The sequence below is a fragment of the Trichosurus vulpecula genome, chromosome 4 (assembly GCF_011100635.1).
Source record: "Trichosurus vulpecula isolate mTriVul1 chromosome 4, mTriVul1.pri, whole genome shotgun sequence".
Lineage (NCBI taxonomy): Eukaryota > Metazoa > Chordata > Mammalia > Diprotodontia > Phalangeridae > Trichosurus > Trichosurus vulpecula.
In genome coordinates this window covers 435,105,929-435,132,738 of record NC_050576.1, presented here as the reverse complement: position 1 = coordinate 435,132,738, position 26,810 = coordinate 435,105,929, and positions in this window count along the sequence as shown.

The following is a 26,810-nucleotide window of genomic DNA, read 5'->3' as shown; positions in this document are numbered from 1 at the left end:
GGACAAAGAGGTTGTGGGAGAAGTGCCCCACCCCAGAATTGAACCCTGTGCACTTATACCTAGAGATGGGGTTTTAGGACACGACTCACATAGAAAGGATCCTGGAAAATTTAACAATTTTGACATTTTAAAATTTAAACTTCTAAAAATGCATAAGCATTACTTTTATTTACGTATTGAAACACAGAAGCTTTTCAACAGATGCATGAATATTTCAGAATACAAAGAAAAATAATGCGAGAGAAAGGCCAGCCTTGGGAACCATAAAGACTGGAGCTGAAATCTGATTGGAGTCCTGCCCTTGCAGCACAAATCAAGAAGGGTGTGTGTGTGTGTGTGTGTGTGTGTGTGTGTGTGTGTGTGTATGCACGATTATAGCCAGATACGTGTCTGTGAGGACCAAGGAAAACTCTGGCCTTGAAAATGAACTAGGTCAGACCCCTATGGTGGACTCTATTTTGGGAGCCAGTGTGGTGGATTCAAGAAAATATTTACAGTCAGTGGACTTGAGTCCTTGTTCTATCATTTACTATTTGTGTAACAACCAGGTACTTGATAAATGTTACTAAATTTATGGAGGCACCAAATAGTCTTTTCTATTTGTTACATTAAGAACATAATCTTCCAGAAAGCAGATTTACTCTCCATGGTGAGAGACAGTAGAAGGAGTCTCAAGTCTGGAGTCAGATACAGCTAACTGCAGTCATTTGCTGATCATACTGTCTTGGACCCTGATTTCTGAGCTGATTCCTTTAACATTCATGGCTCCTCATCAGATGGATAGAGCGACTCTCCTGAAAAGGGGCGCAACTTGCAACCACGAGCGCCTTCCCCTGGCTTGTCCCCAGGTTGCTCTGTCCCTCCAAAGGGCCACACTTCCTCATATATACTTTGTACAGTATCTTCAGATAGTCCCGCCTTTGCATGAGTATCCTGCATTTCATTCCCATCTCTCCTTCAGGGAGAGGTTTGATGACCAGTTTTCAGGTTTCTTCTTGACTCAGATCTGTCCAGCAGTGTGTCACTGCTGATACATTTGCTCTACTGACTGTACACAGAACTCTGTCTGCTTCTCCCCTTTGCCTAAGAAATACTCTACACCTTCCCAATTGTTGCATGCATCCCTCCAAGATAAAAGCAACATTTTCTTTCAATGCCTGTAGACACTTCTAATTACAAAATTCCTTGCTGCTAGTGGTGGTACTGATGGCAGTGAAGAAGGGGTGTGTGTGTGTGTGTGTGTGTGTGTGTGTATGTGTGTGTGTATGTGTGCACGCACGCATGTGTGTGTGCATATGTGTGTGTGTGAGTACCCACACATGTACTGGGAGATGAAATTCAAAATTGTCAACCAATGTTTTCAAGTCTTTATATAAATTTTACTCAGTGTAACCTAAAGACAATTTCATATAGCAAGGGCACAAACAGCAATGCTTACAGATGTGATAAGTAGTTGTAGTGTTGGAGCACTAAACCTTTCTTCCTCATTCACATAAATTCGCAGTATCATTGCACAGTTTGGACCAACAGCACAGCTCTCTATAGCCAAAGCATCAAATGACAACACAAAACTTTACTCATTAACTGATAGACTACATGTCACATACCTGTAACCACTGATGAAGAAATTAGCAACAAGACAAGTTGCAAATAACTGTGGCATCTGAGGTCAGAAAATGGTCCCCGAGAGGAAAAATAAAAGAGGAGAAATTTTTTAAAAAATTCCCTAAAACGTGAAATTCCATGAGAACACATAAAATTAATTCCAGGAAGACCTCTAGGTTTCCAATAAGCAGTTTTGAAAAGAGGAAAAAAAAATCAATTCCCAGATGAAGCCATCACATGTAGCCACCTAATGGTGTTGAGAGCAACTCCTAGGATTCTTTTCACCACAAACTGTTAGGGCTAGGGATCTCTGGGAGTCCCATGCTCATTCTGTAGCATTTGGGTTTATCCTAAGGGTGGGGAACTTGCAGCCTCAAGGCCACATATGGCTCTCTAGATCTTCAAGTGTGGCTCTTGGATATATTCTATTTGCCTGTAAAGTTTAGATTCAGTCAAAGGGCCACACTTGAGGACCTAGAGGGCCACATGTGGCCTCAGGGCCACAGGTTCCCCACCCCTGGTCCATCCTAATTGGCAGAAGTATGAAAAACATGCACAATACTTCAAAATCCTTGGAGATTCAGCAAGTTTCCATATCTTAGCTCCCACTTTGCCCAAACCACTATTAATGGGTGCATGGAGTTAGGGCTTTACTCTTGACCCTCAGCCATTTGACCATCAGTGAACTATGCCCGATTCTTGAGAATGTTATGTTTGAATGAGCCCTAGTCACATGACCTTGGCATAATGAAACTGACTCGCCTCCATCCCAAACACACCTAGTAGATGCTAGGAGAAGCCTGGCCTCTTAGAATGGGAACAAGGAGAGTGCTGAGTAACACATAATAGAAGGAAAACAACAAAAAATAAACATCTACTGAAGAGCAGTGACCTCAATGCTTTCGTGAACCTCAGAAGTCCCAAGATAGGACTGATCCGAATCCAAGAGCTCTAGGAAACACACAGTTTGCAGCCTCCATTGAGCAGAGTAAGGAGGAGATGTGACAACATTTCCATAGGATGTTCAGCTTCTACTTATAATGAGGCTGGCATGAAGACGTAAAGACTCTGGACTTGGGATTTCACCTCCCCCTGAGACATGGAACTTGGGATTTGATGTGAATTGCTATGCATGAGTGTTGGTTCTTTTCCTTGTCTTCAATGCTCTGTCACTGGCAAGAGCCTGAACAGAGTGAGTAGCTTCAGCAGCCAGGGTCAGCTGGGAGGAAGAAGCTCCTGAAGGAAATGACCTCTTTTGGTGATCCACATGGCTCTTTCTCTGACCCTCACTGGGATAGCCCTCTCCTCCAGCTCTGTCTCATGTACCTTCCTGTTCCAATATTCTAACCCCATACATCAGGAGAGAGGAAGAAAAGCAGAGTGACAAAGTTATTACATTGTTCAGAGTAGAAGCCACTTTAGGGAGGGCCCTAGTTCCAACTGAGAAGGTCTTCTGAAAAGCTGAGGCCAGAGTGACGCTCAGCAGAGATACTGGAATGGACCTGGGCTGATGCACTTGCTTGAAAAATTGGATTTAGATGAAGTGAAGAAACGTTCAGGCCAAGCTCTGCACTTAGGAGGGGATAATTCAACTTGCTAAAGCAGCCTGGTTTTCATTTTTTACTGGGAACACTCCACCACAGCTGCACCAAGAAGGCAAATATAATGTTTACAAGTGAAGGACCGAGCTCCAGAGGAGCTACATCACTGGAGTGAAGGCACAGGATTCTCTCTTTGCAGCTGGACAGAACCTCACAAGTGCCCTCAGCCCAATGCCATTATGTCACTGAAGACCAAACTGCAGCCCACGGAGATTGCTAAGGTCCCCTAGGTAGAAGCCTCAGAAATGAGGTTTGAATAGAGGCTATCAATTCTCAAAGTCACTGGGATTTCCCTGGTACTGCACTGCCTCCCTTCCAGAGCACACAAAAGACAGAACGTGGTCAGTGATAGCTCCAAGTTAGCCTCTCATTTAGATCAAATGCCATTCTTGCCTGACTCTTTCAAGCTACCTTCTAACTAAATAAGTCAGAATGTAGTGCAAAGAAATATGGAAGGACTGGTAAGAATATAGGCTTTGGAAAGGGGGCAGCCTGGGAGCACCTGAAGAGAGTCAGAGGACCTGGGTTTAATCTTGACTCTGACATCCTCTAGCTGTGTGATCATGGACAAGTCACTCGACCCCTCTGTATTTCATGTTATGCAAAGAGGTGGAGTTGGATGACCTCAAATTTTCCTTCCAGATATAAATGGTATGAATTGCATATAGCCTGCAGGAGTTGTCATAGAAGACACATTGAATAGGACTAGGAAAGGAGGGAAGTTGGTCATAATGAAAGTCAGAAGGTGGACAGGCCCACGATACATTGAAATATCCCTGAGACTAAAGAAATGAGAAAAATGGAAGATTTATAGGGAAACACTGGTGAAAATTATGGAGGATAAGAAGATGCAGATGTACCCACATTGAAGAGGTCACAGGTCCCCCAAAGTGATGCCTATCCTTGGCAAAATTCACAATTTCCTGTGTAGCTAGCCACTGCTCCTATCAGAGTGGCCAGCCCTCAGTCACAGCCTTAGCTGCTTTAGCTGTAAATTAATGAGACTACATACATGTTACACCTTAATTCAGCAAGCATTTATTAAGCACTTACTATATTCCAGTCATTGTGCCTTATGAATTCCATTATTTTTGGCATTCTGCCAGCGTGATATCTGAGGGAACTTGCCGTACAGTTATAATTTCTCAATTTCTCATTTCGGAATAAAGGTGCCCTTGGAGTCTCAATGGCTAGCCATTGGAGTCCAGGCTCTGGTCGGTCTTCCCAACCTAGAAACTTTTTGAACAAAGACTGAGTAAACGACCATAACGTCGTCTGTCTTTGTATCACCTGACATTTAGTCGACAATAAATGCTTACCGGTTGATTGAACAATCTGTGTTTGTTGACTTTCCCTGCAGACTAGTTATAGTAAGTTCATAGAAGCTTATTTCTAGGATGACAGAAGGGTGTAGAATATTTTGGCCAAGTAATTCACAAAGAGCATCTAAACACCATTGCTCAACTATCAAAAGACCTCTAAGCCTTGATCCTTGGTGTTGGAGCCCCTACCAACAAAACTGCAGGTCCCTTAAGAATTAAAGGTGTGAAATCAGCCCTTAGCTCCTTCTGGTCAGTGCATTCAATAATGGGGGAAAGGGTAGTATGTTCCCTGAACTATTGCTGTCAGGCATCTTTGCTAATCAAGTCTATGTCACAAAATTCTTAGATCTACTTAAATCACTGATTTCTTTTTGTCTGCCATATGCTGGGCCTGGAAGCCAATAGCACACCAAAGACCATCTGTGCTGGGCCAAGGGCATTCTCCACTGAGACAATAAAATGTGTTTTCCTCCATCCTCTTTTCCATGACAAGTGGTTCGCATTGTGCTGGGTCATGATTCAAATCCACAAGGTCGTCACAAGAAACAATGAAGTAGTTTAACAGCAGCCTCTGCTTGGATTTATTCTTGTCTCCAACCACATCTTTAGTCAAAATATGCAGCTCATGGAAAATACATCCATATTGGCCAAACTTTGGAAATTCTCTCCACTGTTAATGTTCCTGGCTGGGCTCCCCATCCAGCCCCTCCACAAGAGTACTTCCTTGGACCAAAAACTGACTCCTGGAGACAACAAATACAGAGGGAGGTTATCAGTGAGAAAAAACATAGAATGGGATGAGCACAGAAACCAGAAGGGATTGTAGAGGCCACCACAGCCAACAATCTTCTTCTGAGAAACAAGGAAGCTGAAGTTTATTAAGCCTGAATGACTTGCTCAAAGTCACAAGACTGATGGGTAACAGAACTTGGACTAGAGCCTAGGTCTCCCATGTTCCTTGCATGTGAATGAAACAAAGAAATGGAGACAGAGATAGAGATACAGAAAGAAACAGAGATACCTAGACAGAAAGATACAGAGACAGAAGTTACAGACAGAAACAGAGACACATAGACACAGAGAGAGAGTTGGAGACAGAGACAAAGTGACAGAGTGAGACAGAGAAATACACAAAGATAAAGGGTAAGAGAAAGACAGAGAGGAAGAGGGAGAAATGTTGTGAGTGAGAAAGAAAATAGGGAAAGATAAAGAGACCAGGAAGGAAGGAAGGAAAGAAAGAAAGAAAGAAAGAAAGAAAGAAAGAAAGAAAGAAAGAAAGGAAAAAGGAAGGAAGGAAGGAAGGAAGGAAGGAAGGAAGGAAGGAAGGAAGGAAGGAAGGAAGGAAGGAAGGAAGGAAGCTTAGTGTTTGGGAAGCTCAGAAGGAAAGTGTGGGAGACCAAATTGAAGGTCTACAGAGTCGTTGTGATGACCTCATTGTTGTATGCCTGTGAAACCTAGACAGTCTACCACTGCCATGCCAGAAAACCAAACTTTATCCATTTGAATTGTCTTAGGAACATTCATTACCTGGCAAGATAAAGTAGTGGGCACTGCAACTCCGATGGGCTGGCCACACTGTTTGAAAGCCAAAAGGACGTTTGCTTAAAAGACTATTTTGTGGAGAACTCACATGAGTGGTCACATGGAGGTCAGAAGAAGTGATACAAGGACACTCTCAGGGTCTCTTTGAATAACTTTGACATCGATTGTGATATGGGAGACACTGTCACAGGACTGCCCAACATGGTGTGTTCGCATCAAAGAATCTATAAGCAAAGCAAAATTTAGTGGCTCAAAAGAAATGTGAGATGTGCAAATTTCCAAATGTTCATAAGGACTATTTGTGCCCAACCCATGGTAGGGTCTTCTGAGCTTGAACTGGTCTGATCAGCCACAGTCAGACACATTTACCCACAACTTTACCCCAATGTCGTGATACATTTTTGTCCTCTGAGAATGAAGGACAAGCATACCAACCACATTTACTTTTGAGTTTTTGATGTGTAATTGTCATTTTTATTTATGTTGTAGTTACTGTGTGTAGATATACATGTCACATATACATGTCATATATGTGTAGATATATATGTATATGCATACATATATATCTACACACACAGTAACTACAATAACACATATGTATGTGTGTTTATATGCACATACATATATGTATGTGTGTGTGTGTGTATATATATATTTCCTTGTTTACTTCACTTTGTATCGGGCCATACAGATGTTTCTAGGCTTCTCTGTATTAATCACACATTATTTCTTATTACACAGTAATATTTCATTACAGTTATGTACCACAAGTGGTTTAGCCATTCGTCGATTGATAGGCATCTACTTTACTTCCAAAACTTTGCTATTAGAAAAAAAATTTAAAAAGATTAAAGCAATAGAAATATTTTGATGTCTATGGAATCTTTCTTCTTATGGATCACATCCTTGAATCAAAAGCCCAGTAATAGAGTCTGGTTCAAGGCTACAGACATTTTGTTGCTTTATTTGCATAATTCCAAGTTGTTTTCCAAAACGATTTGAGTTTCACAGATCACCAAGAATGTATCAGCATGCCTGTCATCTACAATCAATCAATAAATATCTAATAAAACCCACCAGCATTGTATATTGCTATTCTTTTACATTTTTTTCAGAATTTGCAGATCTTGAGGTAAAACCTCTGGATTGTTTTGATGTGTATATCTCATATTAGTAGGGATTTGCAGCATTGTTTTCCAATGGTTGTGAATATTTTGCAATTCTTTTGAGAACTGTTTGTTCATATACTTTGAAAATTCATCTATTTGGCAATAGCTATTGGCCTTCAGTATTTATTCATTGTTAACATATTGTAGATACAAAACTGTTATAACAGAAATTGGATATAAAGATGTTTACCCATTCAACCACTTCCCCTCTTATCCTTGATGTATTGATGTCAATGCAGAGGTTTTTCAATTCATGCATTCAAAGTTATCAACTGTTGGTAATTTCCTCTATCTCTCATCTGGTCAAGAATACATCTCCTGCCCATAACTTTAAGAAGTATAACATCTGTTTCTTTCTATATTTTAAAATAATGTGATCATTAATATTAGGTCATATATCTATTTAGAATGTATTGTGGTGTCTGGTGTAAAATGTTGGTCTATGATAAATTTCTGCCAGGCTTCTTTCATTTTTCTCAACAGATTTTTTTTTTATTAAATAAGGAGTTTTTCCTACATAATTTATGTTTTCTGCTTTCTCAAACACTGGATTATTGAGTTCAATTGTTTCTGATTCTTTTTTGTCTCTCCATTCCATTGATCTTTTTTTTTAAGTAATAACAGACAATTTTGATTATGACCACTTTAGAACATAGTTTGATGTATGGAGGTGCAATCCCCCCTTGTCCCTACCTCTTTTCATCATTTCCCATATTTAGATCTTTTTTAAATGAATTTTATTATTATTGTATTAAGTTCTGTAAAGTGTACTTTCGGTAATTTTATTGGTGTAGCATTAAAACTAACTTTGGAAGTATTATGATTTTTATGATGTTGTCATCACCTAACCATGAGAACTAAGTGTTCCTCCAAATATTTAGGTTGTTATTTATTTCCTTAAGGAGCACTTTGTGACTGAATCTACATAACTCCTCTGTATCCTCTGGAAGTTCAATTCTCAGATATTTCTGCATTTTAAAGTTCTTTGAAATGGAGTAACCCTTTCTATTGTGGCTTCTTGGGTTTTGTTGTTATTGTATAGAAACACTGTTGATTTTTAAAGATGTTTTTGTGGATTGCAACTTTACTGATGCTATTGTCTCAATTAATATCCTAAGATTTTCCAAGTCATTTACCACATACTGTCAAGAATTAGTGAGAGTCTGATCTCATTATCTATCTGTGTGACTTTAGTTTCTTTCTCTTATCTTGTTCTTACTGCAAGCATTTCTAGGACTATATAACTCCAGCACATAGTAGTGGAGACAGTGCACCAAGAGCTTTTTTACTCCCCACCCCTTGGTATTTCCGTTACAACTATACCTATTTCTTTTTCTTAGATTGAGTTATTTAAGGTCTCTATCTGCTTTTCTGACAGACTGAGCACTTTTTTATTTTTTAAAGGTATTCCTCTTTTTTTTTATTCTCAGTTTTGTTAGTATATAACTGTTCACAGAGTGTTCTAATTATCCTTTTTTAAAGTTTTTTCTCATCTTGTTGTGATTTAACCTTGCTCATTTGCTATTAAATTGATTTAATTTTCTACTCTCTTTGTAATAACTTGCTAAGATTTTATCAATCTTATGTTTTTCCCCAAAACAATCAGCTCTTAGTTTTATAATTCATAGTTTTTTAAATCTATTTGTCTTCTTTTTTAATTCTCTTGTGCTTATTCTATGTTTGTTTATTTCCTGACTTTCTTGTTTTTAATGCATATTCAGTTCATGAATCTTCCCTTTTTTTCTACTTTGTTAATAGATGTTGGTAAGGAATTGATTTTTTTTTAATTTTTTAATTTTTTTTTTTATTTTTAGTTTACAACATTTGGTTCTACACAATTTTGAGTTCCAGATTTTCTTCCCTATCTGCCCCCCCCTCGCTTCCCAAGATGGCATGGAATCCCATATAGCTTCCACGTATAACTTCACATTGAATTAATTTACACACTAGTCAAGTTATGGAGAAGAACTGTGATCAATGAAATGAATCATGCGAAAGAAGAAACAGGAGCAAAAAAAACCAACCCAAAAACAAAAACAAAAGAGAGAAAAAGAAAAAAAAGGCAGGGGGGGGGAAGGCTAGCATGAAGTGTGCCTTCAAACTTCATAGTTCTTTCTCTAGATGTAGATAGCATTCTCCATCGTGAGTCCTTTGGAGTTGTCTTTGTACCTTGTGTTGCTGAGAAGAGCCAAGTCTGTCAGGGTTGGTCCTCACAGAATCCATATATCTGTGGTTGTGTACAGTGTTCTCCTGGCTCTGCTCTGCTCACTCAGCATTATGTCGTGTAGGTTTTTCCAGGTTGTTATGAAGTCCGTATCATCCCCATTTCTTATGGCACAGTAGTATTCCATTACCTTCCTATACAACAGCTTGTTCAGCCATTACCCAATTGATGGGCATCCCTTTGATTCCCAATTCTTGGCTTGTCACGGGCTTCCGAAGCCTCGTGACTACGCTCGGGGTTCCCCCCAAGCCCCAGGCCTCTGCCTAAGCAAAGGGCCTGATCTCGCGGACAATGTACGGGGCGGGAGCCGAACAAGATGGTGAATGACTCCGTTTATTATTTCAGCAAGCAGCACATTTATACCTTTAGTGACGTAGGTACATTCTTTGGTTACGTGGATGAAAGACAGGTAAAGCTAATACACCTGGGTCCTAGGACCGCCCTGACTCCGCCTACTCTCCTCCCACACTACCCAAAGCTCCCTGCGGGCAGACAGTCCAGGCAAAGACCGGAAACTCCACGTGGTCCAAGTTCCACATGCTCTGCCAGAGAGCCGGAAGTTCCACGTGGTCAGGCAGGTCCGACCTGGAATTGCCAGGGAGGCAACAAAGGCGAGACCCCTCCTCCTGGCTCCACCCACATCCCAAAGCCCTGAGTTTATCTCAGCGGGCCCCTGGGCCTGGAGGTCCGAGGAGGACAGGGCTCAGCTCTAACTCAGCCCGTAACATCTCCCCCTTTTCTGTTTAGCAACAAGAGTCAACGGGTACTGACTCAATGGCTGTATACAGGGCCCCAAAAAACATATTTGTCACTAAAGCAGTACAACATAGCAAAAAAAAGGCAAAGCCCCCACAATGGCCACAGTCTCTAAGACATGACTAAGCCAATTGAGGGTTAAAAAGATCTTAATATGACTCAAAGTTGTCTATAACACTGTCAGGTTGTAAATTCTCAAGTACTACCCCTCCTTCCTCAGTGGCCAATTGTAACACCTGGGTAATTTCTGCTGTAATGTTCTGACTATGAAATAAGGCTTAAACATAGCATTCATTATCCTAAGGACACAAGGTAGACAAAAACTTATTTTGACCTAACAAAAAAAAACCATAAGGTACTGTATGGAAAATAGTCAAGAATACATTAGGAAATGGGTAAATGTTTTGAAAAAAGCAATAATTTTTTGAAACTATTGTTCTGCTACTTCAATATTCCACTCAATTACTTGTACTCCCCTTTTTTGTCTTTGCTGACACCTCACCACTACAGGTACATCCCAATTTTTTCCTTTAACTATCCCCTAATAAATAAACATTGGAAAGATTGAATGACACATTGATAAATCAAAGGGGGCAGTCCCCTTTGTAAATACAGATACATAAACCCAAAAGGAAAAGCAATGATGTAATTGTCCCTTTAAGATTCAAAAAGTCTTTTCCTGTATAGCTGTCCAGCAGGGAGCATCAAGTCTTCTGGTCCTTGGCATCTGCTGCAGACATCTCCAGCAGAGGCTTCTTCTTCTTCTCTTCTTGCAGGAACCAGCTTTCTGTCCATTCCCCTACAAGAGTAATCTTAGCAGAATTTTAAGTTACCATTTCTAATCCTTATAACCCTGATCATTTTACAAATTCAAAATTGGAACCTTGACCAATTGTTCTGTTTAAGAAATTCACATCAGAACCCAAATTCTTATACTTTACATTACTCATCATTAATTTTTCCCACCAGAGGGATGAAACTCTAGTACATACATAAACACATTAAATAACCAATTTTCAACACAGTACATATAATGTCATAAACTTTTCTTTGATGGCTTAAACAAACTTGATATTAACCAAATAGCAAAATAATATTCTCACAAGCCCTTGACCTAATTGTCTCCATACCATTACTGAGAGAAAATCTAACTTATGCCTATACAAAAACACTGATCCCAATCCTATAGTAATCTAAGATGTTCCATAACTAGTATTAATAGATATTCACTGTGCTTACAAAACCTTCTGATTATAGAAATTCGCCACCAAGAGAGTAGGGACTTAGAGTAAGGGGCCTATATTTTCCCCAGCTTCCTGTCAACTCCAGGCAGAGGCCATGTTAAACTGCAAGCTGCATTGAGTCAGGCTTAGACTGCCAGGTTTTAAGTAAGGCATCAGGTCAAAACGGTCCCACCTCAGCACATGCTGAACAGTTGCCCTCTCAACCCTGCCAAGAAATCATACCTGCAGCTCATGCTTGCCCTCTCACAGGGCTGCTGGCATCTTGGGTCAGCCTTCCTTGATACTCACACCTGGAGTTAGACTCAGAAAGACAGTCAGTTAACAGTCCCATAAAGTCTGTGAATGGCAAGATTGAATGAATATAATCTCACATTGCTTCAGGAACATCCTTAAAACTAGCTCTAAATAGCTTGTATGCATTTTCTCCCTTGTTCATAAAATCTTCCCCTTAAGATCATAAATTACTGCTCTAACACATTTGCATCAGTTTCTCTTCAATCTTCCTATCCTTCTCTAATTATGCCTGATCTGAAAGAACTGAACCATATAACTTTATCTTTATGTTTTAGATGATGGAATGAATTCAAATCCACATTTAACTTTTTCCCATTAATACAGAAATATTCTACAACTTCTCTTTTGTCACTAAAAAGCATCATATCATCTCACCCAGAACTTGGATAACTCACAGAAAACTGCAACCAATTAGCTTACAGGTGGAAATTCAGCAGGCCTTCTGAAAATCATACAAAAAGATTTTACAGAGCATTTTAAAAACAATTTAAAATTTATCTTGATATAAACAGGGATGGTCACTAAACTTTCATGAAGAAAAATTATTTGGAGAGCTTTAAAATGAGATGTGTCCCCTACTTAAAGCAAAATAACCTTTAAACATTTGGATTCATTCACAAATTAGACCATGAACCTTCAGATTAACAAAAATACAACTTTAGATGATGATAAAGGCTTGAAAATCACACTTGTATTATAACAACTGAATTCTTTGTTATTAGAGATTTTCTAAAAAACTTTTTCATAGGAATTGTTGATCCTGTGACTTCTGGTATTTCTATATTAATATATAAATACATGCATAACATATATTAATAAATTAATATCTTAAATACACTTTATCAGGAATATTTGCCTGGCCATGAATGAACTTATAAGAGAAAAGAAAAAACTTTATTTGCACCCAGCTTTCTCCAAGCTTCATCTTATGCATTCCAATCCCTGACTCTAAATTCTTCCGCTTTTACAAAAAAGGGTTTGAATTAACAAAAAACCTAAGGAATTTGAAAGAGGTGAGCCACTTCCTTTTAAGCAAAAGGAGCAAGCTAAAACAATTTTAGTTGCTGAGCAGAACTGACAAAGGTGAGTTAAAAAGGAACTCAGGATTATCCATGATAAAAATCTCAGCCACAGGTAAATTACCTTGGGCCGGGAAGTCCCATTGAAAAAGAAAAGAGCCTGCTTCTGTTAATTTCCCAGGCGGGGAGCTTCCTTGACCAACGGTAAAATTTAAGCATTTTTAACACAGTCATACCTTACATAGAGCTTAATGAATCAAAATCTTTCTGATAGTAAATACCCAGAGTTTCAATAAAACCTTTCATCATTAATTACAGGTTACAAGTTTCTTTTAGTTTCAGCTCCTAAGGTGGAGTGGGGGGAGGGGATGGCCCCCAAGCCACGTGGACCCCAAGCAAGCCACGTGGACGGCCTCTATCCCCACAATCAAACTCCATACCAGTCTCTCTCACCTTCCCAAACTTTTACCTTAACTTTTTTTCTTTTCTTTTTACTTTTTACCCTCTGTATCTCCAATTACAATCTTTCTTTCCAAACTACCTTGAACATTTCAAGCAAATAAATTACACACTCACCCAGCTTTCCCTTTCCCCAGCTGGCTTACTTTTCACCTTAAAACTTAAAGATCAAAATGAGCAACAGCTTAAAACTTTTTGAAAGAGAGAACTTTGAATTTGCCAGTCAAAGGTGAGTAGGACTCTGGAAAAAAGAGAATCCAGTGGTACCTTGTCCCCTCTCCTTGTACTGGAAGACTCAGAGTGTCTCTTTATTAGAGATTCACGCATTTTTTCGAATTTGCCTTAGTGCCAAATGGTATAAGAAATTCTGATTTTATCTTAAGCCAAATTAGAACACATTTCCACTTAAATTTTAAGGGAAAAGTTCCTGCTTTCTTTCTTTTCTCTCTTCAGATCCCTCAAACTGGCCACATTTGAAGGAATAAAGTGAAAAAGAAAGAGCATTATTTTCCAGCACTTTTCCAAAACTACTTTTTTCTCTCTCTTTCTCTCTCCCCCGCCCCTCCCGCTCCTCCGAAGAGCCTGGGGTCAGGAAGGGAGAGAAAGAGATAAGGAAGATTACAGGGTGGCTGATTACACTCACACAGAGACGCAGACAGAGACAGAGACACAGAGGATTTTTTGAATCCTATATACAAAGTGCTTGGCCCTCTGATGTAACAGAGGCCAGGTGCCATGCTTTGCTGGGGTTGTGGAGACCCTGCTTTTAAAATAATCTGGGGCAAATCCCCGTTGGTCTCTTCCAGTTGTTTAGGAGATATTTTTCCTTTGCTAGCTTCTTCCGAACTTTCCTGTAATGTATTTTAAGTTCCCAAATGCACGGATTGAATTTGTGTAGAGGAGTTGGGGGAGGGGCCGAAGGAGACTTCTTTCTTTCCTCCGGATCACAGTCTAAGTTGCCTTTTTCTGGTATCTTGTCCTTTAAGTCTGCCAAGTTTGCAAGTCCCTCCTCTTGCTCTGTTCCAATAGCCCCAAAAGTCTGTAAAACTTTTGTTTTGAGGAACTTCAGTGGCTGCAGCTGCTGCTGTGGTGTGATGCCCCTAACTTTTCTCAAATAAATCATGCATCCTTGCTTCTTGCTAAGCTTGTGAAGTATTCTATGGAATGTCTCTAAGTCCTTAGAGTCTGTGAAGGATGCATACTGCCCCGTGATAAGAAGATAAACTTCCTACCTCATCAGCTTTGTTGAAGCTGAGTTGTCCGCGGAGACGAGAAGATAAAGCATTTCTCGCTGAGTTGAACCTGGACCAAGGCTGTGCGTGCACGCGTAGTCTTCCCTCCTGATCGTCTCCTTCTTGTTCCCCGAAGGAGGCACCTTGGTTGCCGCGGGAACATACAGACGTGGACAAATCTGTATCTCCGCCCCACGTTGGGCGCCACTTGTCACGGGCTTCCGAAGCCTCCTGACTACGCTCGGGGTTCCCCCCAAGCCCCAGGCCTCTGCCTAAGCAAAGGGCCTGATCTCGCGGACAATGTACGGGGCGGGAGCCGAACAAGATGGTGAATGACTCCGTTTATTATTTCAGCAAGCAGCACATTTATACCTTTAGTGACGTAGGTACATTCTTTGGTTACGTGGATGAAAGACAGGTAAAGCTAATACACCTGGGTCCTAGGACCGCCCTGACTCCGCCTACTCTCCTCCCACACTACCCAAAGCTCCCTGCGGGCAGACAGTCCAGGCAAAGACCGGAAACTCCACGTGGTCCAAGTTCCACATGCTCTGCCAGAGAGCCGGAAGTTCCACGTGGTCAGGCAGGTCCGACCTGGAATTGCCAGGGAGGCAACAAAGGCGAGACCCCTCCTCCTGGCTCCACCCACATCCCAAAGCCCTGAGTTTATCTCAGCGGGCCCCTGGGCCTGGAGGTCCGAGGAGGACAGGGCTCAGCTCTAACTCAGCCCGTAACATTGGCTACCACAAAGAGAGCCGCTATAAATATCCTTGTACATATGGGTTCCTTTCCCGCTTGTGTGGTTTCTTTGGGATACAACCCTAGAAGTGGTATTGCTGGGTCAAAGGGTATGAACATTTTTATAGCCCTTTGGGCACAGTTCCAAATTGCTCTCCAAAGTGGCTGGATCAGCTCACAATTCGACCAGCAAAGTAACAATGTTCCAATTTTCCCACATCTTCTCCAGCATTTATCATTTTCCTGTTTTGTTATTTTAGCCAATCTGACAGGAGAGATGTGGTATCTGAGAGTTGTTTTGATTTGCATTTCTCTAATCAGTAGTGATTTAGAGAATCTTTTCATATGCCTATACATATCTTTAATTTCTTCCTCTGAATATTGCCTGTTCATATCCTTTGACCATTTCTCAATTGGGGAATGACTTGTATTCCTATATATTTGGTTCAGTTGGCTGTATATTTTAGAAATGAGGCCTTTATCGGTGACACTAGTTGGAAAGATTTTCTCCCAATTTTCTGCTTCCCTCCTAATCTTTGTTGCATTGGCTTTTTTGTACAAAAACATTTCAATTTAACATAATCAAAATTATCCATTTTGCATTTTGTAATGCTCTCTATCTCTGGTTGGATCATGAATTCTTTTCTTTTCCATAAATCTGATAGGTAAACTATTCCTTGCTCTCCCAAATTGCTTATAGTTTCAGCCTTTATTCCTAAATCATGAACCCATTTTGACTTTATTTTGGTACATGGTGTAAGACATTGGTCTATGCCCACTTTCTGCCCTACCATTTTCCAATTTTCCCAGCAGTGTTTGTGAAATAGTGAATTCTTACCCCAGAAGCTGGCCTCTTTGTGTTTATCAAAGAGTAGATTGCTATAGTCATTGAATATTGTGTCCTGTGTACATTTGTACCTTGTGTACCACCACTCTGTTTCTTAGCCAGTACCAGGTAGTTTTGATGACTGCTGCTCTATAGTACAGTTTAATATCTGGTATGGCTGGGCCACCTTCTCTAGCACTTCTTTTCATTAATATCCTAGATATTCTAGACCTCTTGTTTTTCCAGATGAATTTTGTTATCATTTTATCCAGCTCTGTAAAATAATTTTTTGGTAGTTCAATTGGTATGGCACTGAATAGATAGATTAATTTAGATAAAATTGTCATTTTTTATTATATTAGCTCAGTGTAACCATGAACAACTGATATTTTTCCATTTATTTAGATTTGACTTTATTCATAATTATGTTCATATAGGCCCTGGGTTTGTCTTGGCAGATAGACTCCCAAATATTTTATAGTATCTACAGTAACTTTGAACGGAATCTCTCTTTCTATCTCTTGCTGTTCGGATTTGTTAGTAATGTTTAGGCATGCTGAGGATTTATGTGGATTTATTTTGTATCCTGCAACTTTGCTAAAGTTGTTTATTATTTCAAGTAGTTTTTTACTTGATTCACTAGGATTCTCTAAGTAAATCATCATATCATCTGCAAAAAGTGATAATTTAGCTTCTTCTTTGCCTATTCCAATTCCTTCAATTTCTTTTTCTTCTCTTATTGCTACAGCTAATGTTTCTAGTACCAAATTGAATAGTGGAGGTGATAATGGACATCCTTGTTTCACCCCTGATCTTATTGGGAATGCATCTAGCTTATCCCCATTACAAATAATGCTTGTTGATGGTTTTAGGTAGATGCTATTTATAATTTTAAGGAAGGCTCCATTTATTCCTATGCTTTCTAGTGTTTTAATAGGAATGGGTGTTGTATTTTGTCAAAGGCTTTTTCTGTGTCTATTGAGATGATCATATGGTTTCTGCTAGTTTTGTTGTTGATATGGTCAATTATGCTAATAGTTTTCCTAATATTGAACCATCCTTGCATTCCTGGAATAAATCCTACCTGGTCATAGTGTATTATTCTCACAATAAGTTGCTGCAATCTTTTTGCTAATATTTTGTTTAAAATTTTTGCATCAATATTCATTAGGGAAATTGGTCTATAATTTTCTTTCTCTGTTTTGACTCTACCTGGTTTAGGTATTGGTACCATATTTGTGTCATAAAACGAATTTGGTAGGACTCCTTCTTCCCCTATTTTCCCAAATAGTCTACAAAGTATAGGAATTAATTGTTCTTTAAATGTTTGATAGAATTCACATTTAAAACCATCTGGCCCTGGAGATTTTTTACTAGGAAATTCATTGATGGCTTGCTCAATTTCTTTTTTTTTTTTTAATTTAAATTTATTTATTTAACATATTTGGTTTTCAGCATTGATTTTCACAATAGTTTGAATTACAAATTTTCTCCCCATTTCTACCCTCCCCCCCACTCCAAGATGGCTTATATTCTGGTTGCCCTGTTCCCCAGTCAGCCCTCCCCTCTATCATCCCCCTCCCCTCTCATCCCCTTTTCCCTTCCTTTCTTGTAGGGCAAGATAAATTTCTACGCCCCATTGCCTGTATATCTTATTTTTTAGTTGCATGCAAAAACTTTTTTTGTTTTTGAACATCTGATTTTAAAACTTTGAGTTCCAAATTCTCTCCCCTCTTCCCTTCCCACCCACCCTCCCTAAGAAGTCGAGCAATTCAACCTAGGCCACACATGTATCATTATGTATAACCCTTCCACAATACTCATGTTGTGAAAGGCTAACTACATTTTGCTCCTTCCCAACCCATCCCCCTTTATTGAATTTTCTCCCTTGACCCTGTCCCCTTTCCAAAGTGTTTGTTTTGATTACCTCCACCCCCATCTGCCCTCCCCTCCATCATCCCCCCCCTTTTATTTTTTTTTATCTTCCTCCCTCTTCTTTCCTGTGGGGTAAGATACCCAACTGAGTATGTATGGTATTCCCCCTCAGGCCAAATCTGATAAGAGCAAGGTTCACTCATTCCCCCTCACCTGCCCTCTCCCCTCCTCCCACAGAACTGCTTCCTCTTGCCACCTTTATGCGAGATAATCCACCCCATTCTATCTCTCCCTATCTCAGTATGATGCTCTCTCATCCCTTAATTTCATTTTATTTCTTTTAGATATCTTCCCTTCATCTTCAACTCACATTGTGTCTGCTCTCTCTCTTTTACACACACACACACACACACACACACACATATATATATATATATATACCCATATATAAACACACATATATATACACATATACACACATACATACATATACACATAGATATATACATACATACACATTCACTTGTATATATACATAAACATATACATACATATATATGCATATTCCCTTCAACTACCCTAATACTAAGGTCTCATGAATCATACACATCATCTTTCCATGTAGGAATGTAAACATAACAGTTCAACTTTAGTAAATCCCTTGCAATTTCCGTTTCTTGATTACCTTTTCATGCTTCTCTTGATTCTTGTGTTTGAAAGTCAAATTTTCTATTTAGTTCTGGTCTTTTCACTGAGAAAGCTTGAAAGTCTTCTATTTTATTGAAAATCCATATTTTGCCTTGGAACATGATACTCAGTTTTGCTGGGTAGGTGATTCTAGGTTTTAATCCTAGCTCCATTGACCTCCGGAATATCGCATTCCAAGCCCTTCGACCTCTTAATGTAGAAGCTGCCAGATCTTGGGTTATTCTGATTGGGTTTCCACAGTACTCAAATTGTTTCTTTCTGGCTGCTTGCAGTATTTTCTCCTTGATCTGGGAGCTCTGGAATTTGGTGACAATATTCCTAGAAGATTTCTTTTTGGGATCTATTTGAGGAGGCGATCGATGGATTCTTTCAATTTCTATTTTGCCCTGTGGCTCTAGAATATCAGGGCAGTTCTCCTTAATAATTTCTTGAAAGATGGTATCTAGGCTCTTTTTTGGATCATGGCTTTCAGGTAGTCCAAGGATTTTTAAATTATCTCTCCTGGATCTATTTTCCAGGTCAGCGGTTTTTCCAAGGAGATATTTCACATTGTCTTCCATTTTTTCATTCCTTTGGTTCTGTTTTATAATATCCTGATTCCTCATAAAGTCACTAGCCTCCACTTGCTCCACCCTAATTTTTAAAGTAGTATTTTCTTCAGTGGTCTTTTGGACCTCCTTTTCCATTTGGCTAATTCTGCCTTTCAAGGCATTCTTCTCCTCATTGGCTTTTTGGAGCTCTTTTGCCATTTGAGTTAGTCTGTTTTTTAAGGTGTTGTTTTCTTCAGTGTATTTTTCAGTATTTTTTGGGTCTCCTTTAGCAAGTCATTGACTTGTTTTTCATGGTTTTCTCGCATCCTTCTCATTTCTCTTCCCAATTTTTCCTCTACTTCTCTAACTTGCTTTTCCAAATCCTTTTTGAGTTCTTCTATGGCATGTTTTTCTTGGAGCCTTTGGTTGTAGGCTCTATGACTTTGTTGTCTTCTTTAGGCTGTATGTTTTGGTCTTCTTTGTCACCAAAGAAAGAATCCAAAGTCTGAGACTGAATCTGGGTGCGTTTTCACTGCCTGGCCATATTCCCAACCAACTAACTTGACCCTTGAGTTTTTCAGTGGGGTATGACTGCTTGTAGACTAACGAGTTCTATGTTCCACGTTTGGGGTGGAGGTGCCAGCTCTGTCAGACCCGCACTACTCCTTCCCCAAGAACCCCCAACCCGAACTGGGCTTAGATCTTCAGCAGGCTGTTGCACTCCTGCTCTGATCTGCCACTTAATTCCTCCCACCAGGTGGGCCTGGAGCCGGAAGTAACAACAGTTTTAGCTGCACCACCTCCACTGCCCCCAGGGCTGGAAGCCAAACCGCGAACTCCTTCCACTCCCGCAGCTTTTCCCACTAACCTTCTCCGCAGTCCTTGGTGTTTGTGGGTCGAGGGGTCTGGCAACCGCCGCAGCTCACATATTCAGGGCGCTAGGGCCCCCTCTGCCCGGCCTCTGGTCTGGATGGTCTACGCCGCTCAGGCTGGGCTGCACTCCACTCCGTTCCCAGCTCCCAGCTCCGAGCTCCGTGTGGGATAGACCTCACCCAGAGACCATCCAGGCTGTCCTGGGCTGGAGCCCTGCTTCCCTCTGCTGTTCTGTGGGTTCTGCCATTCTAGAATTGGTTCAGAGCCATTTTTTATATGTTTTTGGAGTGACTCGGGTACAGAGCTCACTCTAGTCCCTGCTTACCAGCCGCCATCTTGGCTCCGTCCATCCCCCCCCCCCCCCCCCCCCCCGCCTTGCTCAATTTCTTTATCTGAGATGGGGTTATTTAGAAATTTTGCTTCCTTTTCTGTTATCCTGGGCAATTTATGTTTTTGTAGATATTCATTCATATCTTTAAGATTGTCAAATTTATGGGCATACCATTGGGCAAAATAATTCCTAATTATTGTTTTGATTTCCTCTTCATTAGAGGTGAACTCACCCTTTTCATTTTTGATACTGATAATTTGATTTTCTTCTTTCTCTTCTTTAATCAAATTGACCAAAGGTTTGTGAATTTTATTGTTTTTTTCATAAAACCAGCTCTTTATTTTATTTATTAATTCAATAGGTTTCTTGGTTTCAATTTTGTTAATCTCTCCTTTGATTTTCAGTATTTCTAATTTGGTACTTAATTGGGGATTTTCAATTTGTTCTTTTTCTAGCTTTTTCAGTTCTATGCCCAAATCATCGACCTCTTTTTTCCCTATTTTATTCATGTAAGCATTTAGAGATATAAAACTTCCCCTAAGAACTGCTTTTGCTGCATCCCATAACTTTTGATATGTTGTCTCATTATTGTCATTCTCTTGAATGAAGTTATTAATTGTTTCTCTGATTTGTTCTTTGGCCCACTCATTCTTTAGAATTAGATTATTTAGTTTCCAATTAATTTTTAGCTTATTTTTCCATGGTTCTCTGTTACAAATAATTCTTATTGCATCATGATCTGAAAATTATGTTTTGACTACTTCTGCCTTTCTGCACTGGATTGTGAGGTTTTTATGCCCTAGTACATGGTCAATTTTTGTGTATGTGCCATGTACCGCTGAGAAGAAAGTATATTCCTTTTTATCCCCATTCAGTTTTTTCCAGAGGTCTAGCATATCTGCCTTTTCTAAAATTCTGTTCACTTCCTTAACTTCTTACTTATTTATTTTGAGGTTAGATTTATCAAGTTCAGAAAAGTGAAGTTTGAGGTGTCCCAATATTATAGTTTTGCTGTCTCTTTATTCCTGTAACTCCCTTAACCTCTCCTCTAAGAATCTGCATGCCATACCACTTGGTGCATATATGTTAAACAATGATATTGTTTCATTGTTTATGGTGCCTTTTAGCAGGATGTAGTGTCCTTCCTTATCTCTTTTAATTAAATCTATCTTTACTTTTGCTTTGTCTGAGATTAGGATTGCTACACCTGCTTTTTTTACTTTATCTGAAGCACAATATATTTTACTCCAGCCTTTTACCTTTACCCTGTGTGTATCCCCTTGTTTCAAATGTATTTCTCATAAATAGCATATTGTAGGATTATGGTTTTTAATCCATTCTGCTATCTGCTTCCGTTTTATGGGAGAGTTCATCCCATTCACATTCACAGTTATGATTTCTATCTCTGTCTTTTTCTCCATCCTATTTCCCCTTGTTTATACTTTTATTTCTCCCTTTCCCCTTCCACTCCTCAACAAAGTTTTGCTTTTGACCACTGCCTTCCTCAGTTTACCCTCCCTCTTTATTCCCCTCCCTTGTGTTACCATTTCCCACTTGCTACTTCTCCCCTCCCTTCTGACCAGCCCCCTTTTTCCCCCTTTCCCCTCCTACTTCCAGTAGGATAAATTAGATTTCTATACTTATCAGGGTATGTTATTCCCTTCTTGAACCAGATCAGATGACAGTAAAGATCAAATACTGCTCTTCTCCCTCCCTTCTTTCCCTTTACTAAAATGTGTTTTTGTGCCTTTTCATTTGGTGTAATTTACCCTTTTCTACTACCTCCTTACCTCTTCTCTCAAAGCCCTCCCTTTACATCTCTTAATTATGTTTTTATCCTTATATCATTTATTTTATACAGACATTCACAGTCTATGTGTATCCCTTTCAATTGTCATAATAGCTGTACTATTCTCAAGATTGACATATATATGTATACATATAGAACATACATAAGATGATATAATTCTATATAAAGATGCAAATATTTTCCCTTATTTATTAATAAACCTTGTGGGGTTTTTCCCCCCATTTACCTTTTTATGTCTCTCTTGAGTTTTGTGTTTGGAGATAAAATTTTCCATTGAGTTCTGGCCTTTTCATCAGGAAGTTCTGGAATTCCCTTATTTTGTTGAATGTCCATCTCCTTCCCTGAAAAATTATGCTTAATTTTGCTGAGTAATTGATCCTTAGTTGTCATCCCAGCTCCTTTGCCCTTTGGAATATCATATTCCAATTTCTCCTGTCTTTTAATATAGAAGCTGAGACATCCTGTGTGATCCTGACTGTAGTTCCACGATATTTCAATTGTTTCTTTTTGGCTGCTTGCAGTATTTTCTCCTTGAGTTTGTAATTCTGAAATTTGGCTATAATATTTCTCGGTGTTTTCAGTTTGGGATCTCTTTCAGGGGGTGATCGGTGAATTCTTTCAATGACTATTTTGCCCTCTGGTTCTAGGACCTCTGGGCAGTTGTCTTTGACAATTTCTTTGAAGATACTGTCAAGGTTCTTTTTTTTTTTCATCGTGGATTTCCAGTAGACCAATAACTCTTAAATTGTCTCTCCTGGATCTATTTTCCAGGTCAGTTTTTTTCCCAATCAGATATTTCACATTTTTTTTCTATTTTTTCATTCTTTACATTTTGTTTTACTACTTCTTGATGCCTCATAGACTCATTAGCTTCCACTTGCTCAACTCTAATTTTTAATGAGTTACTGTCTTCATTTTGCTTTTGAGACTCCTTTTCCAATTGGCTGATTTATCTCTCAGGGTGTCATTTTCTCTATTTAGTTTCTGAATCTCCATAGCCATTTCACCAATCTTATTCTTTAGGGACTTGATTTCATCAGTGGATTCTTTTTCCATTTTTTTCCATTTTTTCTTTTACCTCCCTAATTTGGTTTTTTAAATCCTCCTTTAGTTCTTCCAGTAATGCTTTTTGGGCTTGAGACCAGTTCACACTCCCTTTTGGGGTATCAGATGTGGATATAGTGTCATTGCTATCCTCTTCCAAATTGGTATTTTGATCATGCCTGTCTCCATAAAAAGAATCAATGGTCCTTGGGTTTTTTGTGTTCTTCATGTTGGTTAGCCTTTTCCTGGCTTTACAATAAATTTCTGCCTTTGGGGCTCAGGGCTCTCTGTCCCAGCTTTCTTATTCTTGGGATTGTGAGTCTAGTTGTTGGCTTTGTGAATTATATAGCCTTCAGTTTCCTGAGGTGTGGGGGAGGGGTCTGGGTGCCCAAAATCTCCTCTTCCGCGGGGTTGCTCTCCAGCACTGTTGCTCTTCAGCAATGGTCTCAGCTCTTTGCTGTTTGAGCTGGTGGAGAGCAAAGGTACTTCTGGGCTCCTGGGGTTGACCCCTGCTGGCTCTGCCCCTCTGGGACTCAGGAACTCCCACTACTTGACCACTGAAGCCCCACTTCTGTCTCCCCCATTCCAGTTTTTTTTTTTGAGGAATTCTCTGGGTGGGGAGGGGAGGGATTAGAGCCATTTACCTGGCCATTAAGTCTTCTGGAAGTTCAAGAAGCCATGTTTCATACCTTTGGGCTGCAAGCCTCAGGAGTTGATATTTCACAGCCAGTGGCATTGCGCTGCCTCTGGTCACTTCTACAGACTGCCATCCTGTGTTGGGAGGCCTGGGGATCTCTGCCGGTTTCAGGCACCCAGCTTTCTCCCAGCCTGTCTCCCATGTGGGTTTTCCTGGCCGCTTCCGCTTTGGTGCTGTCTGGAGCAGCTCCCCAGCAGAGCACTCTCCTAGCCCACAGATTCGTTCCTTCAGCCTTTCAGACTCTCCTGGCTTGGAAATTTGCCCCACTCAGACTGCTCACGGTTTCTAACTCTCTCAAATCCGCTCAAATTCACTTTTTTATAGGAATATGACAGAACTTGTGAGAGAGCTCCGGTAAGATGCTGTTTTCATGCGGCCATCTTGGCTCCCCCCCACCCCACCCCCGCCCCCATCTTGGCTTCCTTTTTCCCATCTTTGTTTTTCTGATCCTCCTCTCTTCATTGATTCTTCCGTAAGCTCTTCTGGTTTTAAGGCTATAGGAGATACCTTCCTTTCATTGTTAACACTTGATTTAACCCTGGCATATGACTCACCCCTTTCTAATCCACTGCTCCCCTCCTCCCTTTCATGTTCCCTCCCATGTTGCAGTGTAGTCCCACCAAAACAACAACAACATTGGTTCTGAGTGTTGGCAGGTTCTATCTATCACCTGCCAGGCCCATCTCCTCACTGTTACCTCCAAGGGACTTTCAGCTTCACTCTTGTCTCCTTGTGGACGGTTAGAAAGAAGCCTCTTCCTGCTCTATCTGCCGTCATAGTTTTGCTATTGTTTGTAACTGCTGCATCCATCTACTCTTCCTGCCTTTCTTTGGTTTCTGGGCATTGGCATCATCTCCTCAGCTTTGGTTTTCTTGCTACAACTGTTCCCAACACCTCTTTGTTATTGAACCATCTGTTGTTTTTTTTTTTTTTCACTTATGCTTAAGATCAGATTTCCCAGGCAGGTCAGCTGCATCCTGACCTCCATTTCTCTTTAGTACATATCAGTGCATTCCCTTCTATTTTTTGTGGTGAGTATAGATAGACATGCATTATTCAAATTTCACTTCTTTTTGTATTTGGAGGTCTTTCTCCTGAACAGTTTGAGAAATTGTTTCTGAATCGAATTCTTAAAGTTAATTACTATGTGTCTCAGGATCTTCAGACTTGTTTTGTTTTTTTGTAGTTTTCTGGAAGTGATCTAGGAATTTTTTCAATCAGCATTCCATTTAATAAGTTTAGAGTTCTGGGCAGTTCTCTTCCATTGTTTCATAAGTGACACTGTATAAGGTTTCTGTCTTGTTCTGTTCTGCGAGACCTGTGATGCTTAGGTTGTCCATGCATCCTGTCTCCAAGATCAGGAGTTTTTGCTTGCCTATTCATGTGATTGGTTTGGCTTCTCTTATTTGAGGTTGTCCTTCTCTTCTTTGTATTTGCTTTCCCAATTCATTTCCCTCTCTTTTATTTCTCTGGTAAGACTTGTGATCATAGGTTCTACTTTTTCTATTTCGTCCGTCATTGCTGTTGTGCAAGACATAAATTCTGCTGTCACCATTCTCATTTCTCTTTTCAGCCATTTGGGAGCAACATATTGTGGTTCCACATTCTCCTCATGTTCCTCCTCCCTCTCCCCAAGTGGTTGCTGTTTTCTTTATATTTCCAGATCCTGGTCTTCTTGCTTCTCCCTCCACACAGAGCTCCATCTCCTGACTCCAGGCTTTTTCATTGAGTGTCTCATTCGTGGAATCCTCTTCCTCCTCATCTACACCTCCTGGCTTCCTTTAGGTTTTGGCTTCCCAGTGCTTCTTAGTCTTAATCTTATTAGCTCCACCTAAGATTACCTCAAATTTACCATATTTATATCTTGTTTGTACATAGTTCAATCAATCAATCAACATTTATTAAGTGCCTACCATGTACCAGGCACTGTGCTAAGCACTGGTGATACAAAAAGAGTCAAAGGACAGTCCCTGCCCTCAAGGAGCTTACAGACTAATACATTGTCATGTGTCTCCCCATTAGACTGTGAACTCCTTGACAGCAAAGTACATGTGTTTGCCTTTCTTCATATCCCCAGCTGTGACCAAAACATAACAGGTGCTTAATAAGTGCTTATTAATTTAACAATATCACTAGCCATTAGCAGAGCCAGGTTCCATGATTCCAAGGCCAGAATGACCCCAAAACTTCTGGATAAAGAGTCAGAAAAATGGGACAGCTAGGTGGTGTAGTGAGTAGAGCACTGGCCCTGGAGTCAGGAGGATCTGAGTTCCAATCCTGACCAGAGTCAGGAGACACCTGACACGCTCACTAGCTGTGTGACTTTGGGCAAGTCGCTTAACCCCAATTGCCCTGTCTTCCCCTCTCCAAAAAAAAGAGTCAGAAATGCAGCCAATCACCTGCATGTATGTTTACTCCATATATAATATTTGGAAAGAATGAGTGTTTCAGCTTGAGTTACCCAAAGTCCCATCACTGACACGATGGTTCCCTTTCTCTCCACCTTCTTTGATGTTTCATGGACATGTTTTCTGTTTGTGGGCTGAGTGAGCTAACATAAATGCCTGGTCCCCGAGAAAGACTTTGGTTATACGAAGTAGGCATAGCCAAAAGGGAGATGAGATAAAAGACTTGCTCATTATCCCCCTAAAGATTCAGAAAAAAATCCTCAATCCTTGGTATCAGGAGGATGTTTTATTATATTTGAAGTGAGCAGGGGCAGGATTTTAGCTATATGGATGCAGCAGACGGTCAAAGACTCTCCAGACTGGAGGTCCCTCGCTCTTATCCCAGGTCCTTTCTGTTGTGGCCACTTGAAACCATGACAGTGGCCTCCACAGCAGGAGTATACAAGGTGGAAAGTGTGAGATTTCCAGAGAAGAAGATTTGAATTTCAGCTCTGGCTGTGAGA